The sequence below is a fragment of the Vulpes lagopus genome, chromosome X, assembly GCF_018345385.1.
Source record: "Vulpes lagopus strain Blue_001 chromosome X, ASM1834538v1, whole genome shotgun sequence".
Lineage (NCBI taxonomy): Eukaryota > Metazoa > Chordata > Mammalia > Carnivora > Canidae > Vulpes > Vulpes lagopus.
Genome location: NC_054848.1, coordinates 88,943,213 through 88,962,106, shown reverse-complemented (window position 1 = coordinate 88,962,106; position 18,894 = coordinate 88,943,213).

Here is an 18,894-nt window from a genome sequence, read left to right as displayed (position 1 = left end):
AAAGACATTGTCAGGCAAACAGTGAAAGAGTTTAGCCCTTAAAAATGCTTACTGAAGGCATGACTAAAGACTATACTAAAATGAGGGGCACCTGGGTGACTCAGTGGTTGAGCATCTGCCTTCGGCTCAGGTCGTGATCCCAGGGTCCTGGGATCGAGTCCCAAATTGGGCTCCCTGCAGGGAGCCTGCTTCTCCCTCTGCCTATGTCTCTGCCTCTCTCTGTGTGTCTCTCATGAATAAATATTTAAAATCTAAAAAAATAAAAATAAAGATTGTTATAAAATGAGAAAGAGGCTGAGCCTTGAAGGAAGTAATGGAAATGCAAAAGGGCAATGGTGAATAGGGAAGTGGGTGCATGTGAGTAATGCTCTGAGGCCTTGCTTGTAAAACGTATTCTACAGGGAATGCCTTCGGCAAATCTAAAAACAGGTCAGGACTTCCACTTCTAGGAAAATGGAGATGTATTTTCCCTATTCCTCCTGCTAAGTACAACTGAAAATGCTGGATATCATATATAAAGCAAATATATAAAGACTCTGGATGGTGAAAAAGAAAGCAAATCAATGATGGACTTAGGGGACTGAGGAATGATACACTGGTGAGTTCCCAGACAGAAAGATAGATACATACAGAGAGACATAGAAATAGATACATCTCCATCTCATGAATCTCCACAGGAGCAGACAAAAAAAGCTTCAACAAGCCTGATTGTCTTTAGCCAAAGAATCAGGAAGAGGGGAGCCTAATAAACAAAAGCCTTTTCGATAACAACCAGTCTACTGCACTCAGACACCATGGAGGAAACTGTAACCTGACTCCCACTCATGAAGGCAAAAGCTTAAGGGGAAACCTAGACACTCACTCTCACAAAGCTATACAAGGTTCTCCAACACCACTGGTTAGAGGATTCCAAGACAGCCAAATTAAAAACAAGGACTTTTATCCCCACTGCCTGGTAACAAATCCCATTCCCATGGTATCAGAAGATATTTAAGACAACTATATTATAGGCATGCCTGGGTGGCTCAGTGGTTGAGTGTCTGCCTTTGGCTCAGGGTGTGATCCCGGGGTCCTGGGATCAAGTCCTGAATCAGGCTCCCAGTGAGGAGCCTGCTTCTCCCTCTGCCTATGTCTCTGCCTCTCTATGTGTGTCTCTCATGAATAAATAAATAAAATATTTTTAAAAAGACAAATATATCATAGAAGGGGGAGGGAAATGAGACATAAAAGGAGGTGAGAATTCTACACTTCACCCAGAATGGTAAAATAAGGACACCAGTAGAAACCTCAATCAAGGGACGTCCTACAAAATGCCAGTCTTTAGGAGCCTAAGGAAACATGATGGCTAAATGTATCATGACTTGCTGGATGAGACCCTGAAATTTAAAAAGGACACTAGATTTCTTTAAAACTGAGGAATCTGAATAAAATACAGACTTCAGTTTAAAATAATGTATGAATATTATTTCGTTCATTGTGGTAGATATACTATACTAACATTTATAATAGAAGGATAAATATATGGTAACTACTATCTTTGCAATTTGTCTGTAAATTTACAACTATTCTAAAAATAAGAGTGTCCTTTAAATAATTGATACACTGTAAAAAAATTAGGCTTAAGGACTAATTTCATTCAGACCACAGTCTCTGAATACAGTGAGGTAATAGAACAATAGGAAAGAGACTATAAATAACTAAAATGATTATAGAGATTAGGGGTACCTGGGTGGTTCAGTCAGTCAAGCATCCAACTCTTGATTTCAACTCAGGTCACCTTCTTGAAGTCCTAGGATCTCGCTGCATTGCACTCTGCACTCAGCAGGTAGTCTCCTTAAGGATTCTCTCCCTCTCCTGTGCCCCTCCCCCCACTTGCACACACACTCTCTAAAATAAATAAATCTTTAAAAAAATAAAATAAGGGGGCAGGGCAAGATGGTGAAAGAGCAGGGGCCCCACCTCACCCGGTTCCACCAATTTACCTGGATTACTTTCAGACCATCTTGAACACCTACAAATTGGACCTGAGATGTAAAGAGAGAACAGCCGGAACACAGCCGGAACACAACAGAGAGAAGGGTTTGCACTTCTAGCAAGGTAGGAAGGCAGAAAATAACAATAAGAAAGAATCCAGTGGGGGAGGAGCCCCTGCGAGGAGCCGGGCCTAGGACGGGGCTGCGAGAGCCTTCAGGTCAGAAAAGCCCAGCCCCGGAGAGGTGGGAACTTTAAAAATCCGCACCGGATTCTTCCCGGAGGGAAAGTGCTCAGCAGGGAACTCGGGCAGAACTGCAGTAGGGGCGGTGGAGCCTCCAGTCTCCCGGCGTCACTAATAGAGGAAGTGCACCCGGGGGGGAGAGCGCACCACAGCCCACAGGCCACGCATGGTAAAGGGCTGGAGCATGCGGCCAGCAGCAGCTCAGGCTGCCTTCGGGAGCCACAGCCCTGGGAGCGTGTTTCCACCAGCACTGGCCCTACAGCCCAGGGCACGGGGGGACACAGACCACGATCCTGCACTCCCCCCGGGGACAGACAGAGGCCAGGAGGGCAGAGGACAGCGAGGACGCTCCTGCAACCGGGGGGCCCCAAGCTGTGCAGGTCAGTGACCCCCGGCTCCGGAGCATCCAGGCCAGTGCGGACTGCGGGAGCTGACTCCAGGGCTGGGGACCTGGCCTCTGTCAGTGGGGTTGTTCCTCCTGGTGTCACCCTGTGCCTGGGGGGGGAGGGGGCCTCACGGGCTAAACAGCTCCCACTGAGCCTTACACCTAGCAGGGGGCGGGGCAGCTCTCCCAGGTGCACACACCTGAGAATCATCACAGCAGCCCCTCCCCCAGAAGACCAGCTGGAAGGACTGGGGAAGAGCAAGTTCTTGACCAAGCAATGCTGGAAAGATCCAGGGTAAGTCAAAGGATTTACAGTATATAGAACTAGAGGGTACCCCTCCTATTTTTCCCCCTTTTTCCAGTACAACTCCTTTTTATATCAGACTAAAAATTTCCAGTACATTTTCTCTTTTCCCACCTTAGCTACAATATGTTACCACCTCTTCATTTTTAAGTTTCTTCCTTTTTGACTTTCATATTTCTACGATTATATGTCTTAGATATATTTTCCACTTCTAGATTCCCTTCAACATACTCAGATTAATTTTGGAAGATATACGAGATGTGTTTGTTTGTTTTGTGTTTTGTGTTTTATCTGCCTCATTTTCTTCTGCAATGGGGGAAATTAATACCTTCAAAACATGACCAGCATGCACCCAGAACCAAGAGGAATACTGTGCTGGTTCATTCTGTGAGATTATATTCTCTCTTCATTCCCATTATGCCCCCATCTTTTTATCATTTATGTTTTGGTGGTCAATGTTGGGGCTTTCTACAAGTATTGCTGGTTTACATAAATTTGGGGCTGAGCATCTTCTAATATACAGAACTTAATATACTCAGAACCAAAAGGATCGCCCTCTAGGAGCCCTCAGGTAGACTACATTCTCCCTCCACTATGACTTCATCACCACCACCATCTCCCAATCCCCCCCCCTTTTTTTCTTCTCCTTTCTTTTTTCTTCTTTACTTTTATTTTTTCTCTTCTTTTTTTCTTTCTTTATTTCTTCTTCATTGGGATTCTTGGCCTGTTATTTCTTACTACTTTTTTTAAAATTTGTTTTTCACTTTAATGATCCTTATGTTTTATTTTGTTCTGATCTTTGTTTTCATTTTCTGGTCTCCGACCTTGTCAGAATCATCTAGGGTGAAATTTACTTAGGTTGTGGTTGCTTTCTTGACTCAGCCTGCTCACACAGCCACTCTGCACTGAGCAAAATGACTAGAAGGAAGAACTCACCACAAAAGAAACAATCAGAAACAGTACTCTCTGCCACAGGGTTACAGAATAAGGATTGCAATTCGATGTCAGAAAGCCAATTCAGAAGCACAATGATAAAGCTACTGGTGGCTCTGGAAAAAAGCATAAAGGATTCAAGAGACTTCATGACTGCAGAATATAGACCTAGTTAGACAGAAATTAATGATCAATTAAATGAGATGCAAGCCAAACTGGAGGCCCTAATGATGAGGGTTAATGAGGTGGAAGAAAGACTGAGCAACATATAAGACAAGTTGATGGCAAGGAAGGAGGCTGAGGAAAAAAAGAGAAAAACAATTAAAAGACCATGAGGAAAAGTTAAGAGAAATAAATGATAGCCTCAGAAGGAAAAATCTACATATAATTGGGGATCCAGAAAGCGCCAAGAGGAACAAAGGGCCAGAAAGCATATTTGAACAAATTGTAGCTGAGAACTTCACTAATCTGGGGAGGAAAACAGGCATTTAGATCCAGGAGATAGAGAGATCCCCACCTGAAATCAATAAAAACCATCAAACACCTCAACATTGAATAGTGAAACTCGCAAATTCCAAAGATAAAAAGAAAATCCTTAAAACATTGAGAGACAAGAGATTCTTAACTTATATGGGGAAAAATATTAGGTTAAGAGCAGACCTCTCCACAGAGATGTGGCAGGCCATAAAGGGCTGGCAGGATATATTCAGGGTCCTAAATGACAAGAACATACAGCCAAGAATACTCTATCCAGCAAGGCTCTCATTCAGAATAGAAGGAGACATAAAGAGCTTCCAAGATAGGCAGAAAATGAAAGAATATGTGACCACCAAACCAGATCTGCAAGAAATATTAAGGGGGACCCTGGAAAAAAAGGGGGGAAGGCTGCAGAAATAATACACAAAAACAGGGACTGAATAGGTATTATGATGACACTAAATTCATCTCTTCCAATAGTTACTCTGAATGTGAATGGGCTTAATGATCCCATCAAAAGTCGCAGGGTTTCAGACTGGATAAAAAAGCAAGACCCATCTATTTGTTGTCTACAAGAGACTCATTTTAGACCTAAGGACACCTCCAGCCTGAAAATGAAAGGGTGGAGAACCATTTACCATTCAAATGGTCCTCAAAGGAAGAATGGGGAGCAATCCTCATATCAGATAAATTACAGTTTATACCAAAGGCTGTAGTAAGGAGATGAGGAGGGACACTATATCATACTTAAAGTGTCTATCCAACAAGAAGACCTAACAATCATGAATATTTATGCCTCTAATGTGGGAGGTGCCAAGTATATCAATCAATTAATAACCAAAGTTAAGACATCCTGAGATAATAGTACACTTATACTGGGAAACTACAACATGGCGCTTTCTGCAAATGACAGATCTTCTAAGCACAATATAACCAAAGAAACAAGAGCTTTAAATGATACACTGGGCCAGATGGATTTCACAGATACTTACAGAACTTCTAAACACAACTTACGGCATATTCTTCTCAAATACACATGGAACTTTCTCCAGAAGAGACCACACACTAGGTCTCAACCAATAACAAAAGATTTGGGATTGTCCCCTGCTTATTTTCAGACCATAATGATTTGAAACTAGAACTCAATCATAAGAAGATATTTGGAAGAAATTCAAACACGTGGAGGTTAAAGACCATCCTCCTAAAAGATGAAAGTGTCAACCAGGAAATTAGAGAAGAATTAAAAAGATTCATGGAAACTAATGAGAATGAAGATACAACCATTCAAAATCATTGGGATACAGCAAAAGCAGTCCTAAGAGGAAAATACATCACAATAGAAACTTCCCTCAAGAAATTGGAAAAACCTCAAATGCACAAGCTAACCTTGCACCTAAAGGAATTTTAGAAAGAACAGCAAGTAAAACCTACACGAGGCAGAAGAGAGATAATAAGGATTCGAGCAGAACTCCATGAAATAGAGACCAGAAGAACTGTATCAGATCAACAAAACCAGGAGTTGGTTCTTTGAAAGAATTAATAAGATAGATAAGTCCCTAGCCAGCCTCATTAAAAAGAAAAAAGACTCAAATTAACAAAATCATGAATGAAAGAGGAGCGATCACAACCAATACCGAAGAAATACAAATGACTTTAAAGATGTACTATAAGCAGCTATACGCCAACAATTAGGCAATCTGGAAGAAATGGATGCATTTCTGTAAAGCCACAAATTACCAAAACTGGAACAGGAGGAAATAGAAAAGCTGAACAGGCAAATAACCAGGGAGGAAATTGAAGCAGTCATCAAAAACCTCCCAAGACACAAAAGTCCAGGGCCAGATGGCTTCCCAGAGGAATTCTATCAAACATTTAAAGAAGAAATAATACCTATTCTACTAAAGCTGTTTCAAAGGATAGAAAGGGACAGAATACCTCCAAACTCATTTTATGAGGCCAGCATCACCTTAATTTCAAAACCAGACAAAGACCCCACTGAAAAGGAGAATTATAGACCAATATGCCTGATGAACACAAATGCAAAAATTCTCACCAAGATACTAGCCAATAGCATCCAACAGTACATTAAGATTATTCACCATGACCAAGTGGGATTTATCCTCAGGATGCCAGGGTGGTTCAACATTCATAAACCAATCAACGTGATAGATCACATCCACATGAGAAAAAACAAAAACCATATGATCCTCTCAATAAATGCAGAGAAAGAATTTGACAAAATATAGCATCCATTCCTGATCAAAATTCTTCAGAGTGTAGGGATAGAGGGAACATTCCTCGGCATCTTAAAAGCCATCTAGGAAAAGCCCACAGCAAATATCATTCTCAATGGGGAAACACTGGGAGCCATTCCCCTAATATCAGGAACAAGACAGGGATGTCCACTCTCACCACTGCTATTCAACATAGTACTAGAAGTCCTAGCCTCAGCAATCAGGCAACAAAAAGAAATAAAAAGCATTCAAATTGGCAAAGAAGAAGTCAAATTATTCCTCTTTACAGATGACATGGTGCGATATATAGAAAACCCAAAAGACTCCACCCCAAGATTGCTAGAACTCATACAACAATTTGTAATGTGGCAGGATACAAAATCAATGCCCAGGAGCAGCCCGGGTGGCTCAGTGGTTTAGCGCCACCTTCAGCCCAGGGCCTGTTCCTGGAGACCCGGGATTGTGTCCCACATCAGGCTCCCTGGTTGGAGCCTGCTTCTCCCTCTGCCTGTGTCTCTGCCTCTGTCTCTGTGTCTCTCATGAATAAATAAATAACAATATTTTTTAAAAAACAAAATCAATGCCCAGAAATCAGTGTCATTTCTATATACTAACAATAAGACTGAAGAAAGAGAAATTAAGGAGTCAATCCCATTTACAATTGCACCCAAAACCATAAGATACCTAGGAATAAACCTAACCAAAGAAGTAAAGGATCTATACCCTAAAAACTACAGAACACTTCTAAAAGAAATTGAGGAAGACACAAACAGATGGAAAAATATTCCATGCTCATGGATTAGAAGAATTAATATTGTGAAAATGTCTATGCTATCCAGGGCAATTTATACGTTCAATGCAATCTCTATCAAAATATCATGGAATTTCTTCAGAGAGTTAGAACAAATAATCTTAAGATTTGTGCGGAATCAGAAAAGATCCCAAATAGCCAGTGGGATATTGAAAAAGAAAACCAGAGCTGGGGGCATCACAATGCCGGATTTCAAGCTGTACTACAAAGCTGTGGTCATCAAGACAGTGTGGTACTGGCACAAAAAAACAGACACATAGATCAATGGAACAGAATGGAGAATCCAGAAGTGGACCCTGAACTTTATGGTCAACTAATATTCGACAAAGCAGGAAAGACTATCCACTGGAAAAAAAACAGTCTCTTCAATAAATGGTGCTGGGAAAATTGGACAGCCACATGCAGAAGAATGAAACTGGACCATTCTCTTACACCATACACAAAGATAAACTCAAAATGGATGAAAGATTTAAATGTGAGACAAGACTCCATCAAAGTCCTAGAGGAGAACACAGGCAACACCCTTCTTGAACTTGGTCACAGTAACTTCTTGCAAGATACATCCATGAAGGCAAGAGAAACAAAAGCAAAAATGAACTATTGGGACTTCATCAAGATAAGAAGCTTTTGCACAGCAAAAGAAACAGTCAGCAAAACTAAAAGACAACCTACAGAATGGGAGAAGATATTTGCAAATAACGTATCAGATAAAGGGCTAGTATCCAAGATCTATAAAGAACTTATTAATCTCAACACCCAAGAAACAAACAATCCAATCATGAAATGGGCAAAAGACATGAAGAGAAATCTCACAGAGGAAGACATGGACATGGCCAACAAGCACATGAGAAAATGCTCCCCATCACTGGCCATCAGGGAAATACAAATCAAAACCACAATGAGATACCACCTCACACCAGTGAGAATGGGGAAAACTAACAAGGCAGAAAACAACAAATGTTGGAGAGGATGTGGAGAAAGGGGAACCCTCTTGCACTGTTGGTGGGAATGAGAAATGGTGCAGCCACTCTGGAAAACTGTGTGGAGGTTCCTCAAAGAGTTAAAAATAGACCTGCCCTACGACCCAGCAATTGCACTGCTGAGGATTTACCCCAAAGATACAGATGCAGTGAAACGCCGGGACACCTGGACCCCGATGTTTCTAGCAGCAATGTCCACAGTAGCCAAACTGTGGAAGGAGCCTCGGTGTCCATCGAAAGATGAATGGATAAAGAAGATGTGGTCTATGTATACAATGGAATATTACTCAGCCATTAGAAATGACAAATACCTACCATTTGCTTCGACTTGGATGGAACTGAGTCCATCCAAGTATGCTGAGTGAAATAAGTCAATCGGAGAAGGGCAAACATTATATGGTCTCACTCTTGGGGAATATAAAAAGTAGTGAAAGGTAATAAGGGGAAAGGAGAAAAAATGAGTGGGAAATATGAAAAAGGGAGACAGGACATGAAAGACTCCTAACTCTGGGAAACGAACAAGGAGTGGTGGAAAGGGAGGTGGGCGGGGGGTAGGGGTGACTGGGTGACGGGCACTGAAGGGGGCACTTGATGGGATGAGCGCTGGGTGTTATGCTGCATGTTGGCAAATTGAACTCCAATAAAATATATATATATATATATAAAAAGTTTTGCTAGTGATTTTATGATATTTAAAATTTATAAGCATTTTACTATTACATATGAATTCTTTTCTAACTTGTTTTATCATTTGTTTTGTATTGAGATATATACATTTTGGCCTTGTTCATTTATTTTACTGTTGAGTAGAATTCCATTATGTAAATAAAATTCTTTCCAAAACTGTTTTAACAACTGCACTCTAACTTCACAGCACTTGAGAGAAACTATTTTCCTATATCCTGGCATAAACTTATGCTCGGGATCCCTGGGTGGCGCAGCGGTTTGGCGCCTACATTTGGCCCAGGGCGCGATCCTGGAGACCCGGGATCGAATCCCACATCGGGCTCCCGGTGCATGGAGCCTGCTTCTCCCTCTGCCTGTGTCTCTGCCTCTCTCTCTCTCTCTCTATGTGACTATTATAAATAAATAAAAATTAAAAAAAAAACTTATGCTCTCAAATTTGAAGTTTCATCAATTTGTTGGGGGTGAAAGATATTTATTTAAATTTATATTTCTTTATTATTGAGATTGAAAATCCTTTTATATGTTTACTGAGTTTTCATATTTCTTTTCTGCATCGAAATTCTTTGACCATCTTTTAACTGCTTTAAAATAAACCCCAAATATCTAGGAGTTCTTTATGGATTCTTGACACTCAATATGTTTTTAATTTATATGTATTGGAAATGTCTTCTCCCAGTCATGTCTTCTAATTTAACCTTCCCTTTCTCGTACAGAAAAATTTAAATTCTTACATGCTCAAACTTTGATCTGTTACTTTTTAGTTTTAGCTTTGGATTCCTGTGTTAAAAAGCCATTGCCATTTCCAAATCATAAAGATAGTCTCCTGCGTTTTGTCTTAAAGTTTTTTCTTTTTAAATTTAGGTCCTTAAATTCATTTGAAATTGATTTTTATTTTTATGTGATGTAGGGATTCAGTTTTTTTTCATACACACACACACACACACACACACACACACACACACACACAATTTATCCAATACCACTTATTGAAAAGCTTGTGCTCTCCTAATTTTAATGTAATCTCTGTTATATGCTAAATTTTCATATATGGAATGTATGCATATACATTTGGCCTCATTCTGTTTTACTTGCATAATGGCTTCATTTTGCCAATATCACACTGTTTTAATTACTATAATTGTATAGTAAATTCCTATATATAGTATTTTTCTGACTATTCAAATACAGTTATATAACCATTTCCTTTTTTTTTTTTTAATTGAAGTTCGATTTGCCAACTAGTATAACACCCAGTGCTCATAGCATCAAGTGCCCTCCTTGGTGCCTGCCACCCAGCTACCCCATCCCCTCACCCGCCTTCCCTCCCAATACCCTTTGTTCATTTCCCAGAGTTAGGAGTCTCTCATGCTCTGTCACCCTCTGTGATATTACCCACTCATTTTCCCTCCTTGCCCTTATAATCCCTTTCACTATTTCTTATATTCCCGAATGAGTGAAACCATATGATGACTGTCTTGCTCCAATTGACTTACTTGACTCACGATAATACCCTTCAGTTCCATCCATGACAAAGCAAATAGTGGGTATTCGTCGTTTCTAATGACTGGGTAGTATTCCATTGTGTATATAGACCACATGTTCTTTATCCATTCATCTGTCGAAGGACATTGAGGCTCCTTTTCACAGTTTGGCTATTGTGGACATTGCTTCTGTGAACATTGGGGTGCAGGTGTCCCAGCGTTTCACTACATCTCTATCTTTGGGGTAAATACCCAGGAGTGCAATGCTGGGTCGTAGGGTAGCTATATTTTTAACTCTTTGAGGAACCTCCACACTGTTTTCCAGAGTGGCTGTACCAGTTCACATTCCCAACAACAGTGCAAGAGGGTTCCCCTTTCTCCACATCCTCTCCAACATTTGTTGTTTCCTGAATTGTTAATTTTCCCCATTCTCACTGGTGTGAGGTGGTATCTCATTGTGGTTTTGATTTGTATTTCCCTGATGGCCAGTGATGCAGAGCATATTCTCGTGCTTGTTGGCCATGTGCAGGTCTTCCTTGGTGAAATTTCTGTTCATGTCTTTTGCCCATTTCATGATTGGATTGTTTATTGGGTGTTGAGTTTAATAAGTTCTTTATAAATCTTGGATACTAGCCCTTTTTCTGATAGGTCATTTGCAAATAACTTCTCCCATTCTGTAGGTTCTCTTTTAGTTTTTGTTGACTGTTTCTTTTGCTGTGTAGAAGCTTTTGATTTTGATGAAGTCTCAATAGTTCATTTTTGCTTTTGTTTCCCTTGCCTTCAAGGATGTATCTTGCAAGAAGTTGCTGTGGCCAAGTTCAGAAAGTGTGCTGCCTGTGTTCTCCTTTAGGATTTTGATGGAATCTTGTCTCACATTTAGATCTTTCATCCATTTTAAGTTTATCTTTGTGTATGGTGTAAGAGAATGATCTAGTTTCATTCTTCTGCACGTGGCTGTCCAATTTTTCGGACACCATTTACTGAATAGACTGTTCTTTTTCCAGTGGATATTCTTTCCTGCTTTGTCAAATATTAGTTGAACATAGAGTTTCATAGAATTCCCCTGGGAAGACATCTGGCCCTGGAATTTTGTGTCTTGGGAGGTTTTTGATGACTGCTTCAGTTTCCTCCCTTGTTATAGGCCTGTTCAGGTTTTCTATTTCTTCCTGTTCCAGTTTTGGTAGTTTGTGGTTTTCCAGAAATGCATCCATTTCTTCTAGATTGCCTAATTTATTGGCATATAGCTGCTCATAATATGTTTTTAAAATCATTTGTGTTTCCTTGGTGGTGGTGATCTCTCCTTTCTCACTCATGATTTTATTAATTTGAGTCTTTTCTCTCTTATTTTTAATAAGGCTGGCTAATGGTTTACCTATCCTATTAATTCTTTCATACAACCAACTCCTGTCTTTGTTAATCTGTTCCACAGTTCTTCTGGTCTCTATTTCATTGAGTTCTGCTCGAATCTTTATTAAGTCTCTTCTGCTGGATATAGGATCATTTTGCTGTTTTTTCTCCAGCTCCTTTAGGTGCAAGGTTAGCTTTTGTATTTGAGTTCTTTCCAGTTTTTGGATGGATGCTTGTATTGCAATGTATTTCCCTCTTAGGACTGCTTTTGCTGTATCCCAAAGATTTTGAACAGTTGTATCTTCATTCTCATTAGTTTCCATGAATCTTTTTAATTATTCTCCAATTTCCTGGTTGACCCTTTCATTTTTTAGCAGGATGGTCCTTAACCTCCACGTGTTTGAAATCCTTCCCAACTTCTTCTTGTGATTGAGTTCTAATTTCAAAGCATTATAGTCTGAAAATATGCAGGGGACTATCCCAATCTTTGATATTGGTTAAGACCTGATTTGTGACCCAGTATGTGGTCTATTCTGGAGCAAGTTCCATGTGCACTTGAGAAGAATGTGTATTCAGTTGCATTTGGATGTAAAGTTCTGTAAATATCTGTGAAATCCATCTTGTCCAGTGTATCATTTAAAGCTCTCGTTTCTTTGGAGATATTGTGCTTAGGATACCTGTCAATTGTAGAAAGCGCTACATTCAAGTCACCAAGTATAAGTGTATTATCTAAGTATGTCTTAACTTTGGTTATTAATTGATTGATATACTTAGCAGCTCCCATAATCGGGGCATAAATATTGATGACTGTTAGGTCCTCTTGTTGGATAGATCCTTTAAATATGATATAGTGTCCCTCTTCAACTCTTAGTACAGTCTTCGGGATAAACTTTAGTTTATCTGATATAAGGATGGCTACCCCTGCTTTCTTTTGAGGACCATTTGAATGGTACATGGTTCTCCAACCTTTTATTTTCAGGCTGTAGGTGTCCTTCTGTCTAAAATGAGTCTCTTGTAGACAGCAAATAGAAGGGTCTTTCTTTTTTATCTAGTCTGAAACCCTGTACCTTTTGATGGGGTCATTAAGCCCATTCTCGTTCAGAGTTACTATTGAAAGATATGAATTTAGTGTCACCATGATATCTATTCAGTTCCTGTTTTTGTGGATTGTTCCCTTGGACGTCCTCTATTACAGAATCCCCTTTAGTATTTCTTGCAGAGCTGACTTCGTGGTCACATATTCTTTCAGTTTCTGCCTATCTTGGAAGCTCTTTATCTCTCCTTCTATTCTGAATGAGAGCCGTGCTGGATAAAGTATTCTTGGCTGCAGGTTCTTCTCATTTAGGACCCAGCCCTTTCTGGCCTGCCAGGTCTCTGTGGAGAGGTCTGCTGTTAATCTAATATTTTTCCCCATAAAAGTTAGAGATTTCTTTTCTCTTGCTGCCTTAAGAATCTTCTCTTTATCTTCGGAATTTGCAAGTTTCACTATTAAATGTCGAGGTGTTGAGTGTTTTTTATTGATTTTGGGGGGGGGATCTCTCTATTTCCTGGATCTGAATGCCTGTTTCCCTCCCCAAATTAGGGAAGTTCTCAGCTATGATTTGTTCAAATACCTCTGTCCCTTTTCGGTGCCCTTGGGAACCCCAATGAAATGTAAATTTTCCATCCTGAGGCTGTCATTTATTTCCCTTAATCTGTCTTCATGGTCTTTTAATTGTCTGTCTCTTTTTCCCTCAGTTTCCCTCCTTGCCATCAACTTGTCTTCTATGTCACTCACTCGTTCTTTTACCTTGTTAACTCTCATCGTTAGGACCTCTAGTTTGGATTGCATCTCATTTAATTGATTTTTATTTTCTTCATGATTAGATCTAAATTCTGCAGTCATGAAGTCTCTTGAATCCTTTATGCTTTTTTTCTAGAGAAGCAATGGCAATCTTAAAAATAAAATAGCCAGGTATTGAACCAGCAAAAATGAGTTTATTTGGCAATTACACAGGAATTGCTGTAGTGGACATGCAAATCAATGCAAAGCATAGTCAAGTTCAAAGAACCATGTACCATTCAAATGGTCCTCAAAAGAAAGCAGGGGTAGCCATCCTTATATCAGATAAACTAAAGTTTATCCCGAAGACTGTACTAAGAGTTGAAGGGGGACACTATATCATATTTAAAGGATCTATCCAACAAGAGGACCTAACAGTCATCAATATTTATGCCCCGATTATGGGAGCTGCTAAGTATATCAATCAATTAAGTGATTCCTCAAAGAACTAAGGAGCAGAGCATGCTTTTATAGAGGAAAGAAGGAAGTTAGGAAGGGTTATTTTTTAATAAATCTCACTGGAGGAGATGGAAGGTTCAGGGTTGGGGCGGTTTCTCATTGGCTGAGTTGTTGCTAAGCAAGGATTAAATCATTCTTCTTGCTGGATATGTAAAGAAATCTGTGAGGAGTGGTACATGAGTGAGAAACCTTCCTTCATGGCTTCCCAGCCTCATTTTGAATTAGATTTCCTATATTAATTTTCACAACAGCAATATACTGTACACAGTTTATGGAAACATTTTGCTATATTAACATAAAATGAGACATGGAGGAAAGTAACTTAAAAAGAGTGATTATTCCAGGAAGGGAAGGCATATTGGGATAGATTCAGGGTAAAAAGTGGACTTCAACTGCATTTATAAGCTTTATTCTTTAAAAAAAGACTCACGCAGATATGACAAAATCTTAATATTGGTGAATACGGATTCTGAGCATCCAAATTATTGAAAAGAACATAAAATCTCTCCTAATCCCACCATCCGGGATTTACTGTTGTTAAATTTGTAACACATTTCTTAGAATCTCCGTGCATCTCCCTTGTGTTCTTATTCTCTACAGTGTGTGTGTGCATGTGTGTGCATGTGTGTGCGTAGTAAATTGTGATCATGAAGTTTTACATGCTATTTTCTTCGTCTAACATCCTATAGTAAGATTTGAGCATTTGATATATAGTCATTCCAATACCTCCCAGTTTTTCACTACTTATATAAACAAGAAATGGCTGTTTCTGATGTGCATCTCTGGCCCCATCTCTGGATAGTTTCTTAGAATAGATTTCTGATGTGGAATTACTAGGATATTAATATTTTAAGGCTTTTGATACCTATTTTGCTATAAAGCCTTTGAGAATATTTAGGTTAATTTGCATTCCTATCAGTAAAATGAGTATCCACGCTCACCACAGAAGATTAGAATCTTCAAAATATCAGTCAAATATATAGACCTCATTTGAATTTTCATTTCTTTGATTGCTAATTAGATTGGGCATTATTATTACTATAAGTTTTTGGTCAATTATTCCTCTTCTTTTTTATGTACTTATCAATTTTCTATTAGAATATTCATCTTTGTTTGGAGTTTTTGAGTCTCTTTCCATTTTCTACATATTCCTGTTCTAATACCACATTGCTTTTAAAGTGTTTCTTTGATACATTTTTATATAAGCAAGTATCCTGTCTTTATTTTTGTTGTCCAAAAATTTCTTGGCTGTCTCATGTTTTAAAACTTCCAGATGAGTGTTAAAATAATTTTCTCAAGTTTCAAAAATCCCACTGGGATTTTGATCTGAATTACAATAAACTTACATCTGAATTTTGGAAAACTTGGCATGTTCATATTGTTTAGTCTCCCCATCCAGGAACATGTTATTCTTCTATGTTTATGTAAATCTTGTATCTCTCCCAGTAAAGTTTTGTCGTTTTCTTCAGCCAATTTTTAATTGTTTGTTTCTGGGTATTTTGTTGCCATTTTAAGCGGTCTTGTTTCCCTGCTATATTTTCTAACAAGTTATTATCAATATGTAAGGAAGCTCTTTACTCTGTTTGTTTCCTATGTATTCAGGCGTTTGACTAAACTCTCCCATTAGTTCTAAGATTTTTTTTAATGCAGAACCTTTTAGATATTCTATGCAGATATTTCTTATTGCATTCACTGGAATTTCCATGTGATAATTAAATAAATTTAATGATGAAGCATGCTTGCCTTGTTCTTAATTTTGATTATAATGTCTCCAGTGTGTCACTGTTACAGATGACGTTAGTTATTGTTTTTGTCTCAATATTGTAAGATTAAGAACCTTTCTTTCATGCCTAGGCTTTTAAAAATTAATGCTTAGTTTCATTAATCCAGAAATGGGTGTTGAAATTTAGCAAATGCCCCTTTTGGCCATATATGGAGATAGTCTAGTAACTCTAGTAACTTTTGACTTCTGGGTATGATATAATAAGTGATTTCCTAGTTTTATCAGGCTAACATTCTGAAATAAATTGTACTTGGTGATATTATTTTATTTTGTATACTGTCCATATTTTTTTGCCTTAGAGCTTTATGTTAGTTTTTTTTTTATTTTAAAAGAATCCATCTTTTATATCTATGTGCTATATTTGGTAAGATTTTGTATCAGGGTCAAGTTAACTTCAAAAATATATTCAGGAGACTTCCTTCTTTTACCATGATGTGATTTTTTAAAAATATTACTGGCTAATTACATATCCATGAAAATATAAAAAAAAACATGAATAATCAGTCTGAGAATTTGAATAGAGCTTCTCAATAGTATATAAGCTGCAAGGACAGTTTTTGTCTCTTTGTTCACTACTGTATTTCTAGAGTCTAGAACAGTTCTTGTCATAGAGTGGGTATTCAGTAAATATTTGTTGAGTTAATGTAATGAATAGTATCCTCAGACCTTTTGTAGTATTGTTTGGAAGGTTTCTTTCTGATTTATTTTGCATTTTGCTCAATAAAGTTCTTTTAGTGTATCACTTGACACAAACATGCACATACACACAGACACACCCCTCAAAAAAACTGGTTTTTTTTAGACAACCAAAGTAGAGATGTTACTAGAAAGATCGTGTATTGTACTTAAATTCCCCACTGATATTAAGAACAATTATCAACATTTTCTAAGGTTTTCCAATATTATGTTTAACAAGGCCATAAATTCTATTTTAAGAAAATTTTCAGGCTGGCATTTCAAAGCTTCAGTGATAGACATTAATGAATTATTAGTCCCAATTTGAGATGGACATGTAGCTCATTCTCTTAGTAAAAAAGCTAAAAGCAATTTCTCTTCCAAATCCCTTAATACTTTCCAGAACACATTACAGATCTAAAGGTCACTTAAAATAAGCTCTAAATGTCACTTAAAGTAAAACTATGTCAGTGAAGATAAAATACCAAATTTAAGCATCATTGCTCAGATTATATAATCTTTTTCTTTTGCCTATATTATAACATCAAGGGTGATATGGTGGTAGAGGAGCAAAAAATGTCTCAGGTTGGGGTTGATCATAATATAAACAGTTTTTAATCCCTTCTTTTGAAAAAAGAGAAGAAATATGGTCTGATATTGTTAACTCAGATGTGATTAATTTTAAAGAGGCATGACCTTAGCAAAATACTATGGTAATTTTTATGTCGTGACTTCTTATTATGGTGTCATAGATCAATGATCTGTGGTATATTTCACAAATATAACTTATCACTTATTTATTTGACACTGGATAATATGGTGCAATTCTAAATGAAAGGAAGCTGTGATTAAACAGTATAGAGCAACCCAAAAATGAAATAAACCTACAATGCCCTCTGTTGATGAAATGTGTGACTACAGAATGCATGATCAGAAAGAAAAATTCAACATATGTTTCTTAGTTCATTTTTCTATCAGTTTAAGGTAGTTTTTCTAAAATATGTCTTAATTTAATTTCATAAAATGACTGTTTTGTTTTTATAGCAGTGAGCACAAAATTATATAAATCAATAGGAAAAAATCAATAATTCCAGGCACATGGCCTTGAACAGGTATGATCTAGTCTGGCCTTCTTCTAGGAGAAAAACAATACAGAGGGAAGAACCATTTTTAGAGAATTTCAATTAAGGTAGAGTAGAAGAGGTAGATGAATAGTATTGCTCAGATTGCTGTTCTCCTCCTCATTTCACCTAGTCTTCAAATATCAGCTAAGTCCTTACAACTGATGGAGTTCACTTGTGGCTTGTGGGTGCAAGGATGGATTGGTACCCTAAAACAAAACCTAAATCCCCTCTTCTAGAACGTGTTAAAGAGATTGATAGACATCCTTTGATAACTCTTCTCCCTCTCCTTAGTAACATAATCATAAATTTTGGTTGGGCATATTGGTACCCTGCATAAGCACTGTATTTCTTAGCCTCCATTGCAGCTAGATTTGGCCATGTATCTACATTCAGGCCAATAAAATGAAAGTGATAGTAACATATGTAAGTTCTGGGAAATTCCTTCAAAAGATAGAATGCACGTCCTTCTTCACCTTTGCCACTAGTCTGGTAAGAAAGGACAGTTCGGCAACCATCCTGGACCATAACATAGAACATATATGTTGAAGATAACAAATCAACAGAATATAACAAACTTCTGTTCCCAATGCATCTATAGATCTGCCTTACACATGCTGGAATGCCTCTCAATCAAATATTACTTTGTAAAGTTCTTATTTTGCATCTTAGCTACACCTGAATCTAAACCTAAATGAAAATAAAGGAATATTAGGTAAAGAATTTCAGAGGCTATGACACCATCAAGCATTATGACAAGTTACTTTATACCGATTATCTGCAGAACCTTTACCACATTATTCAAATATATTTGCATTAAATTCTCATTGAATGTGTTAAAGATACATTGTATAAACCTAGAGTAAATTTTATTGTTATAAGATGAAAAGTATTGTAATATTTTCTGGATATCAATTACCTTACTTCTGTGGTTATGTTGACTCATTTGTCAAGGAGGGTCTCCTTGATAATTCAGGTTGAAGATAGATGTCCTTTTATGTGTAAAGGATTAGTCTGAGGAAACTAAGGTTTCATTCTATACCCATACTACTCCTCCTACAAAGTCAATAGAAATGAGCTTACATCTTCCAGGCATCAGGAGCTATTATACTTTGAGCTTAGGAAGTATAACATTGTTATAGAGGTGGTTACATATGGTAGCATACCCAAGAGAAGATCC